Source organism: Hipposideros armiger, unplaced genomic scaffold, assembly GCF_001890085.2.
Source record: "Hipposideros armiger isolate ML-2016 unplaced genomic scaffold, ASM189008v1 scaffold_698, whole genome shotgun sequence".
NCBI lineage: Eukaryota > Metazoa > Chordata > Mammalia > Chiroptera > Hipposideridae > Hipposideros > Hipposideros armiger.
Window position 1 is genome coordinate 427,703 of NW_017732048.1, and position 20,106 is coordinate 447,808.

Below are 20,106 nucleotides of genomic sequence, written 5' to 3' on the forward strand. Positions count from 1 at the left end.
GGATATAAAGAAAGAAAAGACTGATTCATAGACATACGACTTTGTGATTGAGACTGACTATTGTGAGAGTTTGTCTATCTTTAAGCCTGGCTTAAAGAAAGCACGAATGGCTGTATTCATGTAGAAAGGAGTGAGTTCACTCTGGGAAAGGTGTGCAAACCAAGTATTAAATACTTCAGAATTTCAAAAAAAAAAAAAACTATGCAACTGTAATTGCTCAGTGCTGTATGCAGGGCAGTGAGTAACTGCTATTCCTTTGCTTATTTTTAGATAAAAGATCTGCCTCCACAGAACTCTTCACCATGACATTTTCACAGCACACGCTATTTAAAGATTTACATCATTTCATCACTCCAGGTAATTTATTTCTTAAGAATGCCATAAAATCTATTTAAGTCATGTCCTGTCTCCCCATGAAATGAAAGGCATCTCTAAAGGGGTTTCAGGATATCTTTCTAGTGTGTGTGTGTTTTACATTTTTGCACTTTCCCAGGAAGAAAGGGAGACAGTGACTCAGTTAATACCGTGTGCTTATCCTCTCATTATTCCTTTCTTGGTTTTGGTGATCATTTGAAATAAATGGAGGGTGTTTGTTCAAGTCTTTCAGGCTGGTGCTCATTAAGTAACAGCGCTCGTCTGCCCTATGTTGTTTTTGTAGTCCAGCCATCAATAAGTAGGATGCTGGTTCTCACCAGTCAAAGTAACCTTTGGAAGCTAGTGTTTCCCTCTTTTCTATTTATTTCTGCTAACATTCAAAGAGAGGGAGAGATAAATTTTTGACACTGATAAACATTTAAAGTTCACACAGTCTTCATATATGGGTGAAGGGTCTCCAATATTTATTTAAAGATGAAGAACTGTCTCATGAGCTGTATGACTCCCTGACTGAATTGTAAAACATCCTTGACTAAGATGCTCATAAAATCTAGATATTAGCACTCATGTATTTTTTTGTTAAGGTAATTTTAGATTCACATGCAATTGTAAAAAATAATAGAAAAATCATCTACGAGTATATTCTTTTTTGGGGATGGCACAGCTCACAAGTGGCCCATGCAGGGATTGAACCAGCAACCTTGGTGTTATCAGCATCAAGTTGTAACCAACTGAGCTAACTGGTCACCCCCTGCAAGTATATTCTTTACCCAGTGTTCCCCGATAGTAATATTGTATAATGCTGCATTGCAACCAGTATGTCAACATTGATACAATCCATTGATCTTATTCACATTTGTCCAGTTTTACTAAAACTTGTGAGTGTGCATGTGTGTATAAGTAGTTATATGCAATCTGTCACATGTGTAGGTTCGCGTATCTTCCATCACAGGCAAAGATGTTAAACAGTCCATCAGCAGAAAGGACCTTCGTGTTGCCTTTTTATAACCAAACCCACCTCTCTCCTGCCCCACCCCTCGCTTCTCCCTGACCCCTGTCCCTAATCCCTGACCACCACAAATCTGTTCTCCATGTTGATAATTTTGTCATTTTAAAATGTTATATTAATGGAGTCCTGTAGTATGTAAACTTTAGAGATTGGCTATTTTTCACCCAGAAGTTTCAAGCAAGTTGTTGCACATGTTAATAGTTTGTTCCTTTTGACATTATGGGCGTATCATAGTTTCTTTAACGGTTCACCTGCTGAAGACCAACTGGGCTATTTCCAGTTTGGGGCTATTATGAATAACACTGGTGTGAACAGCCGTGCACGGGTGTTTATGGGAACATGTTTTTGTTTCTCGGGGATGAATGCCAAGCAGTGTGATTGCTGGATAATATTGAGTTGATGGAAAAGTCATGACGTATTTTTTCTGTTTTCCATTGCAAAAATGCATCATGACTTTTCTGACAACCCAATAGATAATCTAATGGAATATTTCATTGTATACAAATCTTTCCAACTTTTTCAGAATAATCTTCCATCTTACCTTCCCATTAGCAATGTATGAGTATCTGCTCATGATTGCCAACATTTAGTGTTGTCACAATTTTTTATTTTAGCCATTCTGCTAGGTTTGGTATCTCTTTGCCAGGTAATTCCAATATCTGATTTATCTCAGTATGGACCTTAACCTTTGCTGTTGGTTATCTTGTCTCATTCAGGTTGATTATCTTGGTTCCTGGTATGACAGATTCTTTGATTGTATTTTGTCTGTTCTATTAGCAGACCTTAAATCTTATTTAAATCTTTTTTTTTCCCCAAGGTATTTAGAACTTTAATGCCTATGTCTAGTTTTGGTATCAAAATAATGTTAATCTTATAAAATGAGTTAAGGAGTATTCTGTTTTCTGGAAGAGTTTGCTTTCCCCTAAGTACATTTTAAAACATTACTTAGGTATAATTTACATACAATAAATGTGCACTCATTTTGTGTATGGTTTGCAGAATTTTGACAAATGTATGTAACCATGTATGCACCACCACAATCAAGATATCAGCATTTCCATAACAAAAAGTCCCCTTGTCCCCTCAGCCTCCACCCACCTGGCACCAGACAACCACAGATCTATTCTCGATCACTATAGATTAGGTCTGGTTTTTTTTTTTCTATAGTTTCATTTAAATGAACTTAAATAGCGGGTTCTCTTTTGTGTCTCGGTTTTTCCCTCAGCACATTTTTGATACTATGTTGTTGTGTATCAGTATTGTTGTTGTTGTTGTTTTTCTGAATAGTATTTCAAATCACAATGTCACATATCACATCATTTTAGATTGTTTTTAGTTTGGGGCAGTTAAGAATAGGATTGTGAACTTCCAAGTACAAGTATTTGTATGGTCATATGCTTTCATTTATCTTGGGTGTCACTGTTGGTGATATGATATGGGTTAGTTTCACTTTTGCATTTCCACGAGCAATCTATGAGCATTCTGATGACTTCAGATACTTGCCAACATTTGTTATCATCCTTTTGATTTTAGCCATTATTATGCATTTTAGAGGTGTCTCATTATGGTTTTAATTAGTTGATCGTTTATTTTCTGATACACCAATGATGTTAGTGATGATGAGCATCTTTTCATGTGCTTATCATTCATTGTCTTCTTTGAATGTCTATTCAATTCCTTTTCCCATTTTTTAAAAAACAGATGTTTTCTTCTTATTGAGTTGTAAGAGTTCTCAATATCTGGGTAAAAGTCATCATCATATATACATAATGTGAATATTTTCTCCAAGTCAGTTGCTTGCTATTCATTTTTTTTATTAGCTTCAGGTGTACAAAACAATGCAACAGTTATACTTCTTACCCCTCACCAAGTGACAACTCTCCTCCCCCAATCCACCACCCCACTCCCCCCCGATATCATATCATACATATCTATTACAATTCCATTGATTTCACTCCCCACACTATACATCCCATTACTATATATATATTAAATTATAGTTGACATACAATATTATTCAACGTCAGCTTCAGATGTACAGTGCAGTGGTCAGGCCTTTACACCATTCATGAAGTGGTCTCCCTAACCAGATATGTGACCATCTGACACCCTATAAAATATTTACTTATTTACATCTTTTATTTTTAACAAGCAGTTACCCTGTTTACATTTCGCACCAGGTCCTGGCCTCCTTTTGTGGTTTCAAGGGCAGTTCAATTTCAGACCCTTTGCTTTGCTAACTTTTATCTGCTGGGTTTAACTGGTGAAACTGTGGTTCCCATTGGTGCTGACACTGCCAAAGAGGGTAGAAGTGGCTTCAACAGGCCAGAACACTGAGTGTTTCTCAGTATGGAAGAGGATTCTCAGGCCCACTAAAACAAGTCAACTTTCAGCCTTTATCTTACGCAGCCCTTCCAGAAACACTTGACATAGTCAATGAGACCATCCTTTTATAAAAACTCTTTACTATTATAGCTTGGCTTCTGGAATAACAGTTTCTTTCAGTTTTTCTCACTACTTGCTTCTTTTCAGTCTTGTTTGCTAATTTGTTTTTTTTCCCTCCACCTCTAAATCTTAAATAACATTAGTGTCAGGGATCAAAAATTGTCCCTTCTTATTATAGGCGATCTAACAAAGGTGAATGCCTTTAAATACTATCTGTATACTCAAATTTGTATCTTCAGCCCTTACCATCTTCCATGAACACTAGATTCACATTTCTAATGTTCACTCAACATCTCATTGCGACATCTAGTAGTATTTCATTGGTCTAGTTGCTTAAGTAAATCTTTAGAGTAATCTTGACTCCACTTATTTTCTTCACATCATACACCCAATTCATCATCAATGTTCCTGACTCGACCTTCAAAATACATCCAGGCTTAGGCCGTAGCACCACTTCTACCATGAACGTTTTGACCCAAACCACTAGAAGCTATTGCCTGGGTTCTTGCAGTACCCTCCATTCTGCCCTCACTTTTTCACCATTGTCCCTTGCAGTCTTATTATTTACGGTCGATGGTGTGTTTCCTCTGCTCGGAACTCTTGAATGTCCAATGATTTCCCTTCTCACTCAAAAAAAAAAAAGTCAATGTCTTTACAATGCCAGGCAAGGGACTTAATGGTATGACCCCTGACCCCAGCTTCATTTTTCTCGACCGCTGACCATCTCCCACTCACTGTGCTCCAGACATATTTCTGAAGCTTGAGCAGTTTGCTCCTGGCTCCACACCTTTGCGTTTGCTGCTGCTGCTGCTGCTGCTTTTCTTAGGTATTGATATGTTTCACTCCTTTATTATCTTCAGGCATCCATTCTAATGCCATAAATCATGAAGTACTTCCTGATTATCCTATAAGACATAAGTTTCATACTGACAGCATTCTCTATCCCCCTACCTTGCTGCAATTTTATCCATAGCACATAACAGTGGATGACATATATATGGTGTATATCATGTAATATTTATTGAGAGTCTGTTATGTGCCCAGCAATGTTCTGTGCCTCTCTCTCTCGTCTTCTCCGCTGCCCTCCCCTCCCCCCTCTCCCCTCCTCTCCTCTTCCTCTGAGTGCTCTGCACCATTCTTCCTAGCAACACTGTATAGTCTCTATAGGATCAATGTTCCCTGAAAGATCAGTATTTTTCACATGCTCTATTGATGGGAGGCACTTTCAGGAGGGGAAGAAAATCATTTCCAGCCCAGAGTGTATGATGAAAATAGATGCCCCACTTCCCAGAAACACTAACAGCCTCACATTTCCTATGTGCGCCGTTAAACAACCCTGAAACATCAAGTAGTGTACATCACTTTTCTCCATAGCCAAGACGTCGGTTATGGTTTCATAAGGTTTATTTAAGAACTCAAATAAAATTATTATATAAGCCAGATATTGGGAATGATAAGTTGGAAGGAATGAGAATTAAGTTGTAGAGAAAGTACCGTTTATGTAGAAGTAAATTTGGAAAGGAGGCAAATAAAAAACAGGGGTCTCTTCACAATGGCTGAGTTGAGCCTCTGTCAGACATCTCACATCATGTGAGTTCTGTTTTCCTGGTGAGGTAGGCCTCAGGTGATGAAGCGCCCTGGTCTCTTGGTGTTGTAAAGTTTAACTATGCCTATGAAGCAACTTCTGAAGATACAGAGAGAATTTTCCTTAAAAGATAAACAGGGACTGTATTAAATTGTAACTGGTATTCAACTCTACCAACTGGTTGGTTGGTTAACTAATACATTGCAATTAACTTTATATGATCAAGATGTGGTATGATGTAAGACTCTCTCTTAGCGTCATGCAGCAGTGAAAGCTTTTCCCTCTGTTGTCTGTATGCTCTAGTTCAGGTTTAAGTTTGCAGATGGATGTATTATAGGATGCTAGAATGGTTTCTTACGTTCTTAGCAATGGGTGAGGGAGATATTGGTATTTATCCTGGTCTACTTGATTCCGGGCAAATTTACTTCCCATCCCAAGTATAATGGATTACATGATTTATGAATAAACAATAAAAATAGAATATACCCTGAATTTCATGTAAATAGCATCTAAGACGTATCAAGAAAATGAATTCATTCATTCATTCATTCATTCATTCATCTGAAAAAATATTATCTGAGAGATTGCTATGTACCAGTTTAGAGGCTGGAGATTCAACAAAGATGAGATAAAGTCCCTAACCCCATGCAGCGTGCATTCTAGAAGGTTATCAGGTCATAAGCAAAGCAAGAAATAAATAAGATACTCATAGACTGCAAGGAGTGCAATGAATGAAATAAGAGGTGGCGGTCAAGGGTGACCAGAGGAGGATATTTTTGCTCAAATGATCAGGGAAGACCTCTCCAGTGGCATTTTCACAGCATCTCGAAGAACAGAGTGCTTCAGCATCTGCAAGAACAAGTCCAGACCCTGAGCGACCTATCTGTCACACAGCAACCCTTTTCATTTGCAAAACACTCCATCATTTAACTTTAATTTACCTGGCCTTTACTTCAATGGGAAAGTGCAATAAGTATAAAAGATTACCACTGAAATGCTAATAGCCAGATTTTTCTGTGCCATTTAAAAGTAATGTATCCCATCCGTATTATTGGTTTTTGATGTTCCCTTCATCATAATACTATGTACTCTAGATTTTTTTTAAATGGCAGTAATATTTAACTCTTTAATTATCTGGAATATATTTTGGTGTATGGTAGCAGGTAATTATTCCCCCTTCTGTTATGTACCTCTGTCATACTGTTAGTGATACCACCTTTGTCATGTCTCAAACTCGCGCTATTTCAATAATTTTTATTTTTATGCTTATAAATAAAGTTGCCTGCTTTACCATGCTGAGTTATCTTTCCACAGTTTTGGTGTTGGGGTTCTGCCAACTTCACAAAATGAATCAGAGAGATTTCTTTATTCTTCTAAATCTTGGAACAGTTTACACAGTAGAAAAATCTTGTCACTTAAAAACAAACAGTTCATTCCCACTCTAATAAGAAGCTTCTATGAATGATATTATTTTATGCACATTTTCTCTACTTCTTCTGTGATTATCAGTTAATTTGGGCCTCTAATTATTCGTGAGTCAGCTTTGCTAATTTATATTTCTCTATAAAATGTGCCATTTCTCCAAGATTTTCAAATATATTATCATAGAATTATATGCACCATAATCGCGTTTTGTCCCTTTTACCAATCTCATTAAAACATTTCTTATTTTTTTATTGAGTTTTTGTCCTCTTTGAAAGTATTTCCAGAAGTTTCACTTGTCTGGTTATTTTAATAAATGACAAGTTCCTGAATATATCTGTAGCAGTTACCTGTTGCTGCTGTAACAAATTACAACAAACTTGGTGGCTTAAAACAATACAAATTTATAATTTCACAGTTCTGTAGGTCAGATCTGACACAGATCTCCATGGACTAAAATGAAGGTGTCAGTGGGACTGTGCTCCTTTCTGAAGGTTCTAGGGGTGAGTCCATTTTCTTACCTTGCCTGCCTTCTAGAGGCCACCCCTATGCCCTGTCTTGTAGTTCTATTTCTGCACCTACAAAGCCAGCAACAATGGGTCCAGTTCTTCTTACATTGCATCCTTCTGACCTACAGTCACATCTACCACTGATCCGGTCCCCTCCTTCCACCTTAAGGACCCTTGTGATTACACCAAGCCCCTCCAATCATCCAGGATAATCTTCCTATTTTAAAGCCAGCTAGTTAACAATCTTAATTCTATCTGCTATTTTAATTTCTCTTTGCCTGGTGAATTAACATAGTTACAAGTCCTGGGAATTAAGTTGTGGACATCTGTGAGGGGCAGGGAAACATGTTATTCTATAATACCAAAATACCCATTAAACTATTGATGTTTTACAGTCATTTTTCTGCATTTATTTTTTGTTTCTCCCTGCTTCCTTGATGTAATTTTATTGCCACTTTAAAAGTTTTAGTAAAATATTTAACTTATTTTCACAGTCTGACAAAAGATTTTATGTACTGCTTTGGTTGTATCCTGAGGTTTTAATAATCATGCCTAGATAGTTTCTAAGTATTAGATATGATAGATTTAAATTTCCATCTGTTTGCATTATCTTTAAATCAATTTTATTATTTATTTATTTACTTTATTGGAAATTGGTTGGCTCAATTTTTCTTTACAGACTTTCTTTGTCACAGAGTATGGGAGCTATATTTAGAAACATTCCACTCAAATGGGGAATAAATGAGCAGTTTCCATTTGTAGTAGACAAGATTTTTCTTACTAATAACAATAATGATAATAGCATTTTTAAGAGTTTACCTGTCACTGTGCTATGCAATTATAGATGTCATCTCATTTAATCTTCATAATAATATTGTGAGTAGATATTGTTATAATTATTAGTTTACAGAGGGAGAAACGAAGTCACATAGCTAGTAGATAAGAAAAACAACACTTGAATTTAAATTATTACCTATTATTTAATTTCAAAGAAATGCCTTATAATAAATGGTTCACTCTCTTATTTTTCTGGCCTGCTTTAATTCTTTAAATCTGAAGGTTGAGTGAGGTAGTTAAATTTTTCATAGTTCTGTTTCTATTGATTTCTTTGGACTTATATAGTTTTTGTTTTACATAGTTTGATGTTAGTTTGGTCAGCAAATGTGGTTTCATGGCAATTATATCTTCAGTTGTAAAGATAAGCTTTTCCCAAACATCATTATTATTATTATTATTATTATTATTATTATTATTATTATTATTACAAATGACCCTCCTCTCATTTAATGTTTTTTCTTTGCCTACAATTAATATTGCACTGATGCTTCCCTCGCTTTCTTTGTTTCTTTGTATTTTTTCCTGCTATTGCTGCCCATTTGTTTTAAATATTTAGCATCACTTTCTGTTGGATTTATAACCTATGCATTATTTTTAGCTGGATTTTGTTTAGCTACGCAATCTGAAAGCCTTTGTTTTTAAATTGAGTTTTAAAGTAATTTATGTTTACATCCGTAACTGATTATTTCAGCCTCATTTTATCAATTTATTTTATACTTCTGTCTTTGTTTTCTATTTTCTGCTCTGTGAAGTATTGTGGAATATGTTTTCTTAGCTTTGGTCTTCTCTAGTGTATTTAAAAGTACTCAGTCTATTTGTATTAGTACTACTGATTAACATCTTTCAAAGACATTCTTCAGGTATAGTTCTCTAATTGTCCAAGTTTTATACAAATAATACCTTCAGGCAGTCCCATATGAGCTGAGGATGTTATATACTTTTCCTTACTCCCACTCATGTCTATTCCACTTTTCAGTCTTGTTTTTAAGATCTAGGTAGATTTTAAACTCAGATTATTATTAATAAATTTCTATTCTTGCATTCTTTATATGTATATGGTTATGTAATATTCACATCCACAAGAAGTATTTAGGCTTTTCTCTCTTTTTCTATCAGTTTTAATGTACCAAACACAATCCTCGGTCAGTGTTCTTCTTCAAAAAGTGGAGGAAGGGGAGATTCTATTTCCTCCCTTATTTATAACAGTGTAGAAATAAACGTGAAAACACATGGAAAGTCCTCATACAGGGCTTTCCTTTTTATTGCTTCCCTCTCTTAGCTAAAGAAGCAATCAACCTTTCTGAGAAAACGAAAAAAAGAAAAATTTAAAAGCAGCTATCCCAGAATTCCCACTCTTTGACTTTCCATAAGATTTCAGTCACTAGAGCCTCTTCCCTGAATTCATTCCCAGAGGAACTAGAAGAAGGCCAGGCATCCTGTGGGCCAAGCCGTGGTCCCTCTGAGGCTTCCTTACGCTGCTCACTTCCAGGCCAGCACATCCTGTAATCCGGAACTCCTCTTCCCCGTCCCCACCCCATCGCCGAGTTGACTCTTAGTCATCCTTCATAACTCAGGTCTTAAATAGCTCAAATATAAATCCTCAGGGATGCTTTCCCCACCTGCTGAATAAGTCAAGTCCACCTGAAGTTTATAATGATATATGTATTTGTCTCTCTGTTCTATATGTGTTCCACTAAACTCTAAGTTCCATGAATACGTGGGAGATGTCTATATTTCTGACCACCATATTCTTTTTTTTTTTATTGGGGAACAGTGTGTTTTTTGAGGACCCATCAGCTCCAAGTCAAGTGGCTGTTTCAATTTAGTTGTGGAGGGTGCAGCTCAGTGACCCATGCTGGGATCAAACCAGCAACCTTGGTGTTATGAGCACTTCGCTCTAATCAACTGAGCTAACTGGCCACCCCCGACCACCGTATTCTTACACCCTATAGTATCTAGCACATAGTAAAGGCTCAGTAAATTCATTCATGTATTCAACGCATTTTTTTAATATCTACTATATGTTACACACTATTTTAGATGCTGGACATGCAGAAATGGTCTCATGGAGCATACACTTCAGTGGAGCAAGGCAGAGAATCAATCCGAAATTAATGTGTGTTAATGATACGGGCTATGAAGACAATAAAATAGGGCAATACCAGTAGTTGGAGAGCCAGGGAGGCTACTGTTGCTGGAATGTTCAGGAAAAGTCTAAGGACATGATATGAAAGAATAGACCAAACCAAAGAAATCAGGGTAAATGTTGCCCAGGCAGCAGAAAAGCCAAAGGTGGTATGTAAGACATAAATAAGCTTTCCTTCCCAAAGACCAGGAAGGACAGGAAAGTTGGTATGTACTCATGAAGGGAAAGAGTGGTAAAAGACAAATCTATCAGAACGGGAAATGAGAATGAGCCTAGGAATTCCAAGGAGTTCAAAAATATATTCTGAGTAAATAAACTTGATCACTTCTTATGTGAGTGAAAATAACCTTAGATATCAGTGGAATTACTTATTATATCCTCAGCACTATCTTCTCTTATTGCCTATTGGGACACTGTATATTTTGAGTATTGTTATTAAGAAAAACTAGATTTCTCAAGGCCCATCATTTATTTTAAAATGAAACAGAGTACACATTTTGTTGCAGGATACAAGAAATCAAATCAGTTAATCGGTCATGAAAAACTCCACCTCCAAAACAGAGATAGAAATCAGTCTAGTTCGTGCTCCATCAGTGAAATATAATACCAACTAGTTTTGGCCTTTGACATAGCCCCATGTGTCAATCTGTAAGTATCATTTGAGAAATGTTGTCAATATCGATGATTTTTTTATCAGTGATATTGCTTCTGCTGGAGCCCACTGAACCTGGAAATAGCCCAAAAGTGATGGAGTGATGGGACAGACTGGGCAAGGGGCAGAACAACTCTCATTAGGGCTCTAAAGCCAATCGTCTGTAATGTCATTCATACTCATAACCCTTGTCTTACTATTTATTTTCCATGGCCGTATTCCAGTTAACCATGTGTTCCCACTTAGAGTGGCATGTTAGCATTTTAGTTTGCAGTTGCCTGCTTGCTCTTCATTTTTAAGAGCTTATATATTTCACTCACTATATCATTTTTGGAAGAATTTGAAAGAAACTATAGGCATGCTGTAATCGGTACCATTAGTTTCAGCAGTCTGATTAGGTATCGGGACTCAGTGACTCACATTTTTGATGTGGTCCAGGTTTTGGTGGTACTTCATTGGAACATCTCTTTCTGTCCCTGATGACAGCATCAAGGGGGCTATAGCCCTGCTCCTGGCACCATATTCTCATCAGTGATTCTACTGAGACAGGAAAGTATAAAAGTAGAACGTGCATGTGTGTTTCCCAGTTGTTTCAGCTATGTTGAAAATTCTACTTAAACATGCAGTGACTCTGCCCTGTGTATAAGAACCTGAATGAAAAACTTAGTGTGAATGCTTATTTTTCCCAATGAGTCCTGGTCAAGTCGGGGTTTTTATGGTTTGAATGGTAACGGGGACTCTGGAACCCAACTTCCTCAGCCTCTCTGTCACCACCTCACCTCAACTCTAGAACTCAGTGAAATAGAGACAAAGGCTGACTTAGCAATATTTCTGTGAGTAGGTCCATTTGAGAACATCAGGTAGAACCGTGAGGGAAATTGATTTGAATCACCATCTCTCCCTCCCGGGGCCTGGCAGGAGACTCAGAAGTGTCTCCTGTACTCCTCTCAAGTGATTATCATGAGTTTGAGTTGATGACCCCAACAGCTTTCTGGCCCTTATCACACTGAAGCACTTATATGATCGTATCAAAATGGGAATCTTCATTTCTTTCCCTGGACTGGACTAGCACTTAGTACTTGGAAGCCATCATGTCAAAGCAGAGAAGCAAGGGCAGGAAGTAACGCCACCAGATGCTCTGACCCAGGAAAGTCACATCTGCCCCTTCCACCCTCTCCACCTGTCCCCCCCCCTGCTCTCCACAGGCATTGCTTGCAGTGACCTATGGAATCTAATCCGTCACATAAACAGATTGGCAAGTGTGAAAGACTCTTAACAAGTAATGGAGTCTTTCTTGCATCAAAAGTCAGAATTGAAGGGGAAGTGAACATTTTTGAAGAGACAGAGAAGCGAAGTCTGAAGCATGTTATGTGCGGAAGTAACTGTCAGAATTCCTTCACCAGGATCCCTAGAACCGACCCCATGAAGGAGGACCTGGAAAAGTTCTGTGCATGCCAAGAGAAAAAGACTTTGCCTTGGGTTGGTCTTTTGAAATGTGCGCAGATAATAAGTCATCAGGAATGTCCCCCTCAATTATGACAGGCAGCAATGCATGTGTAAGCAAGTGAAAACAGACGCCAGCCCAGCCCTCAGGGGATTGAGATTTCCCTTAGTACATTTATAAGACGATTCAATGTAATTTTCCCATAAAATGAGTGTATGGGAAGTGATTTTTCCAAGAACACACAGTAAGACAGTAGACAAGGAGTCTAAGACCCAGACCAGATGTCATAAAACATGAAATCTGTTCTCAGCCCTTTCAGTAAGTCCCTGATGGGACTTAGATTAATTTACTCAATTTCTAATCCTTCCATAAAAACAATACTTCCTGTTTATTTTTAGGATCGAAAGCTTTAGCTGTTCCTCTTGTCCCTGTTGAGTTATACCACAGGAAAAGTTAGAACTATATTTCAGACTATGATGACATCCCCTTAACACAGGGGGAAGAAACATCATCCTATGGAAGTAGGTGATTCTTGCACCAGATCAAATGCCAGCACAGAGCATGGGCAGTGAACACACACTCTCCTACCTGATTTCTAGAAGCAGAAGCTGGGACGTTAGTCTTTATCCATCAGAGGGCAGCTATCAAGAGTAAATAGCCAATGAACCAGGGCAAATTTCAGACTTGTGCTTTGCAGATAAGTTTACTAACAGTTCTGAGTATACAGCAGCTTAGGTCTGGATGCAGACTGCTGAAAACCATAGTCTATGAAGAAACCAGAGCTCTCTGGATGTAGATACCTATACCGCAGGTAGCTTCTGATATATTCATCCTCAGCCAACTTTCCATCTAGTGGCAAAGGAAGGCGTTGCCACCTTTAGGTCAGTTGCTTTCCTAAGAGATGCTACATTGACAAAAGGCAGGAATGTTTGCATCCCTGAGATATCTTTATTATGATTTCCCCAATCACTGACCCTGAGATTAGAGAGTCTTTTGATAATGTTGACACTTGACTGAGCTGTGTCAAGGGTATGATGGTGCTTGGGCATCCCAGGCTAAACTCATTAGAGCTGTCCTAAGGGAAGAATAATGGCCCAAGATGAAGCCAGAATTAAATTTAAAAGCAGTGAGCTCTAAGACGTATTGAAAAGTAAGACAGGAAGCCTACAAACACAGGACACCTACTTTCAAGGTCAGAGCCATGTGTCTGTTAAGGAATAGATAAAGATGAAGAAAAGCAGGCCTACACTTCACTACAGAATCCCTCTTCTGTGACAATTTGCAGCCTCCTGCAGGGCCCAGGGAATGGCTCAAAATTGGGTCACAAAGAATCAGTTGCCTTGATTGTATAGCTACTTTTTGCTAACATTAAAAGGAACACTGTCCATCATAATCCTTTCCTCCTGTTTCTCAAAACCAATACGTTTATACATGCAAAATAACATCAACAATATTATTACACCCACATGTTTTTAATGCATGCTTATCAGGGTCAGATTCAAAGATGCATGGGGCCATTGTGGCCTGTCTTGGGAATTCTCTAGTTTAAGGAAAGGAAATTTAAGATCTGAAAGGAGTGAAAGGATGAAAATTGCAATGGCTGGAAGCAATAGTTAAAAGTTGCTTACAAAGGAAAAAAAAAAGCATATGCAGGTGTGAGAAGGCAAGGAATTTGTAACCACAGATCATTAAAATAAGAGAAGCATCTATCGGATAAAATGACCAGAAATCACATAAACCCTCTAAATTTTAGTCAGAACAAAGTGTGACTTTTAATAGTGAAATCTTTGAGAACTTGCAACCAGATGACTATATTTTAGAAACCACTTGGACTGATTTTCATTTTTGTTGTTTCTAGTTTGGGGGGGTTATTCCTCGTATTCCAAAACAAAAAGCAAAAAAACAAAAATCTATGGTGAATGATTAAAGGAAATTGTCCAGAAATGGCAATTGGAAATTAAAACTCATTGGAGAGTAAGAATGATTTGTAATGTCCTTCAATTTCACATCATTCATAAACTGTTAGATTTTAGTATTAATTACTAGCTACCAAATTTTTAGTTGCATTTTATATTCTTTATTTGAAATATTTTCTACTGGAATGGCACATGTGGTTGCTAAATATAATAAACATGTGTTTAATGGGTTGAGAGTAATATTGAACATCTGATTAACAGATAGATACTTTTTTAAATGCTGGGAGATTGATAGTTTCTCATGGTAGCTTGAGGAACAGTAAAGAAGCAATCTGAATTTCATTTATCATAATAGATATGATATAGAAATATTTAACATTGTGTAATATAGAATATTATTCAGATTAAAATTACCATTTCATATATATTTAAAAATAAATCCATGTAGATTTCAAACATAAGAGACCTTTATTTTGAATATATGTGGTCTTCCATAAAAATCTTTATTACTTATTCCTTTTCATAAAGATAGTGTAAAGGAAAGATTTCAGAAGGTTAGTGTAATAATGCTGATTTTCATAAATACATTGTGGAATAAATGACCAAAGAATGTTTCTCCCAAGTGATTCTTCCCCCCCTCCATTTTTTGATCCTTTATTATTGTTTGACAATTCAGCAGCATTCGGAACATTTTCTGGGTTTTTTCCTGCATACTTAATGAAACACAGACACTTCTCTTTGTTGATTTATACCTAGCATATCTCCCATTTGCAATACTATTTTTCATAGTGTTGGATGAAGAATTCTACATTTTTTCCAAGAATCCCTGCTAGTATACCTGGAGTAACACGCTTCTATTTATGATGACAAAGCTTTTGAAATTTGTAACAATGAAATCAGATGACCTCTCACAGTCTCTTCTTAATATTTGACTTTGAAGGGAATTCTAGCCTAAAGCAAGATTTAAATTATATCTAAAAGGTATAACCAAATTATTCTGTCAAATTGAAAATATCATATAGTTCACTCGTTAGTAATCAAATATTCATAAAATCTCTTCCATATCACTTCATGTCTCAGTTTGAGTTCCTTGAAAATTGACCCTGATACAGAGATTTGCATGCAAAAGTTTTACTGGGAGAGTATTCTCAGGAGAGATATTTGTTAGTAAGTGAGAAATACAGGCTGACAAAAGGGAAAAGCTGACTCACAATGTGGTTGCAGTGACGCCTCCACCCATCAGCTGAGCTCTGAGTTGTCCCATGTCGTTGGCTGTATAGGCAGGCTTGTGGTGGGGAGAAGAGAATGGAACATGAACTTGAGCAAGACAGTTCCTTACAAGTCAGAGTGATCCCCAGTGAGGTAGAGCTGTGAGCCTTCAACAGTTGATATTCTTGTAAGTGGAGAATGGGCGCATAGGCCCTGAAAAGGATATCAGGGCCAGGCACCAAATAATTTTTTATTAAAAATACGTTCTATAGATTGAACCATTCAGGCAGGACCTGGAAAATGGGATAGCATGATCATAAGAATACTATCGTGTATTCATCTTTTTACATCAGGATGATATCTACATTTGTCTATCTATAAAATAACTCTTTTGGCTTTCTCCTTAAAGGTGTTCATGCATCAGATATAGCTTTGCAATAAAAGTAGGCATGCTCATGGTTTTTTGAGAAGATAAACAAAATTGAAAAAGCCAGACTCATAAAAAAAAAAAAAAGAGAGAGAGAGAGGACTCAAATTAGTAAAATCTGGAATGAAAGAGGTGAAGTGACAACAGACACCACAGAAATACAAAAAATTTTAAGAAATTACTATAAGCAACTATATGCCAACAAATTTGACAATCTCGAAGAAATGGATAATTTTCTAGAAGCATACAACCTTCCAAAGCTAACTCAAGAAGAAACGAAAAATCTGAGTAGACGGATTATTACCAAGGAAACTGAATCAGTAATCAACAAGTTCCCAGCAAACAAAAGCCCTGAACCAGATGGTTTCACAAGTGAATTTTACCAAACATTCAAAAAAGAATTATCACCTATTCTTCTCAAACTATTCCAAAAAACCCAGAAGGAGGGAAGGCTCCCAAACTCTTTCTATGAAGCCACTATCACACTGATTCCAAAATCAGACAAAGACAGTACAAAAAAGGAAAACTACAGGCTGACATCCCTGATGAACATAGATGCAAAAATCCTCAACAAAATATTAGCAAACAGAATTCAGCACTATATTAAGAAGATTATACACCAAGATCAAGTGAGTTTCATCTCTAGTACGCAAGGTTGGTTCAACATCCGCAAATCAATTAATGTGATAAACCACATCAACAAAATGAAAAATAAAAATCATATGATCATATCAATAGATGCAGAAAAAGCATTTGACAAAATCCAGCAGGCATTTATGATAAAAACTCTTAGCAAAGTGGGAATAGAGGGATCATATCTCAATGTAATGAAGGCCATATACGATAAACCCACAGCTAACATCATACTCAATGGGGAAACGTTAAAACCATTCCCCTTAAGATTAGGAACAAGACAAGGCTGCCCACTTTCACCACTTCTATTCAGCATAGTTCTGGAAGTTCTAGCTACAGCAATCAGACAAGAAAAAGAAATAAAAGGCATCCAAATCGGTAAGGAGGAAGTAAAATTGTCATTATATGCAGATGACATGATACTATATAGAGAGAACCCCAAAGACTCCATCAAAAATCTATTGGAACTGATAGACAAATTCAGTAAAGTAGCAGGATACAAAATCAATATTCAGAAATCAGTGGTATTTGTATATACCAATAATAAACTATCAGAAGTAGAAATTAAGAAAACAGTTCCATTAACAATTGCTTCAAGAACTATAAAATACTTAGGAATAAATTTAACCAAAGAAGTAAAAGACCTGTACTCAGAAAATTATAAGACACTTTTTATTTCTTTCTTGAAGAAAGAAATAAAAGAAGATGCAAATAAATGGAAACACCTACCATGCTCATGGATAGGAAGAATTAATATAATTAAAATGTTCTCACCACTGGGTTGTGAGTAGAATTAATTAGGGAACTTCTAGATCCTTAAAAAAAAAATGCTTTTATGAAAGTCATTCTTCCCTTTCCTTATTCCTGACTGAAATTGAAATTTCTAGAACAAGCCTGGAAGTCTCATGTGAAAGTTAGCAGAGATGTCTCCACTCTGTAGAGTAAAGCCCACCTGCCTGCCCAGGACTGGTACAAAAGCAAGGTATAAATGTCCATCTTTAGTAAGCTACTCTATTTTTCAATCCATTTGTTAGAAAAGTTCAGCTTTTTACCTAATTAAAATGAGATTATGTTAAGAAGACACAGAAAAGAAGGGATATAGGAATATCCATGTGTTATGAATGATCATGAATGGGAAGGTCATTCATGAGACAAATAGCTCTAGAAACTAGATTATCTTGGTTTTCCTCAGTGTAAGACTTCCAATACTCCCTTTTCTTAGTTTTGTACTCATGTTGATAAAAGTGAATCCTGTCTCTGCTGGCACTAACTTCTCTCTACAGCCCTATTTCTTGACCCCTGCTTAGGCACACCTTCTCCTGTCTTGTGTTTTTTTTTGCTGATTGCCTCCTCATTTTGTGCTTTACAGCTGGAAGAACCCCAAATAAACTACTGACTCTCTCTGCGTGAGTCATATTTCAACCTTTTAAGAGAGAAGGTCTAATTGTTTTCCATTGTAATTGTTATTCCTGTTGGGCAGAGAGTTCCTTCCAGACCACTTTATGGGCAGCCCTTAGGGCAAGTATTGTAAGGGGATTTTGCCAATTTTGGCTGCCTGAATCCAACCTCCTTCCTGTTTGTTTAGCGTTTCCATTGTGTGTGTCTTTAGAAGCAGCCACAGCAAGCCAGAAATTTCTTCCCCTAGTTCCTTGATTTAAATTAGGGGCCCATGACCTAGGCTCAGAAAACCGGGTGCTTCCACCTGATATTCATATCAGGAGGAAGTGACATAAATTTCCAGGGCCAGTTGGAGGTGATTTTCAATGGTAACCGTGTGGCCAAGAGCCCAGTAGCCTGCACAGTGGTATCTTAAGTAGCCTGTGCCTGAGATGTCCTCCTGGCAGTGTTCCCTTCTGCCCCTACACTCCTGTTTTCAAGGAACAGTTTCTTCAATTTCCTATAAATTCTATGAGCTTCCCAATATCTATCCCCACCTCAAAAAAACAAACACACTTTTTTTGATAAGTTAGCAATTTATCTTGCTTGTACCCAAGATTCCACTTGTGTGGGTGTTGGTCCCCACCCATGATCCAATTAGCTGTGGCCAGGTTGGCAGGGCCTTGTGATTGGCTTTCCTCAGACATGGCTATACGAGTGACCGCAGGTAACCTGAGCATTTTAGGGTACCTTAATTCCAACCAATTAAAAGATAAAAAATAAGGGAGAAAGAGAAGTCTTTCTGCATGCACTAGTTTACTTCCTGTAAACAAAAAGCAAAGGCGCAATAATTTTGCAAAGATAATGAATCTATTCAGTTACCAAAGGCTTTGTCTTAGTGGAGCCTGGAGCCCAGGGCGCGGGAGGAAAGCCCGCCTCTCTTCTGCTTACCCTCAGCAACTCTTCCTCCTCTTCATTGATGACTGTCTGGAGGCAGGCTCAGTGACTAACCAGAGCTTCCAGCCTGAAGCAGTGTTCAGAAATCCATTGTCTGGAAAAGCCACATTGATGTACTGCAGGTTATTCTGTGCAGTTTTCAGAACCTACGGCGTCTTTTATCTCAATTAGAAGCACTAAATCTATTTTCCAGAAAATAAATGCAGTTAGGTACCAAAATATTCTGCTTTTTAAAATAAGTAAAATGGCCATTTCAAAATTCCCTTCTTCCTGAGATTTCTGAAAGTCATCGCTATAAAACTGTGGTGCTGTAATGTGGATGAGTGACGGGTATAGATCTTTTCAAAAGTTTTAGCTGAATGACATGGGGTCTGTGAAGAATTTTAATGACTGCTCTTTCTGAGTTTTAATATTTACACAAGGTAATTGAACTAATATCACACTGATCATCAGTCAAGATTTTCCTTTTCTTTTCCGTCTATAAATCTTTTTATTTTTCTCTTTTAAGGTTTATAACACTACTTCAGTAAGCAATGAAAAATATATACATATTCATGATAATGTAAACACTGTGGATATTCAGTTTTCAGAATCAACCTATACATAAAACACCTAGGAGACTTGCTTATGGTGACAAAACTGAATGTAACAGTCCTGACAGCTCCGCAGTGAAAGTGCAACTGGCAGAATCTGAGAAATAGGAGTGGGAGTGAGAAAAGAGATGGTGATGCAATAATAAACCATATTTACCAAGTAGAAGTGAAAGGAGGCTGAAGAAAATTGATGGAACTCAAAGCAGAGGTTTAAGTTTTATCCATTACAAGGTTACCAAAGAAGGAGCAAAATGATGCAGGGAGAGTAAAGTATTGCAAGTAAACAAAATTATCATATTTTATTGATGAATACGTAATAAGCAATCTCCAAAGTAGATAAATCGAAGTTCACTTTTACTTTTCATTTCAGCATGGCTTGGTAATAGGTATTGATATGCAGCCATTCTGCTAATTGCCCAGATGCTTCCATAAGGCAGGAGGGTCTAGCATATGTCACGTGCTCTGCTAAAGGATGCCCACGTGGAAATAGTACACACTAGCATTCTTCTATTTACAGTTCTTCCTTCAACACTTTTTCAATTCCTCCTTGCTTTGCTTTTTTTTTTTTCT

The 20,106-nt window shown here is 37.2% G+C and overlaps 1 long non-coding RNA gene across 1 annotated transcript in view; it reads left to right on the forward strand.

Annotated features, from left to right (window-relative positions):
* Nucleotides 1-286: 286 nt before the first annotated feature.
* The window catches only part of LOC109373275 (uncharacterized), a 36,260-nt gene continuing 16,440 nt past the window's right edge, over nucleotides 287-20,106 (forward strand). The window contains exon 1 of the long non-coding RNA XR_002122194.1: nucleotides 287-357. This is a non-coding gene — a long non-coding RNA (uncharacterized LOC109373275). The remainder of the gene's footprint in view (nucleotides 358-20,106) is intronic.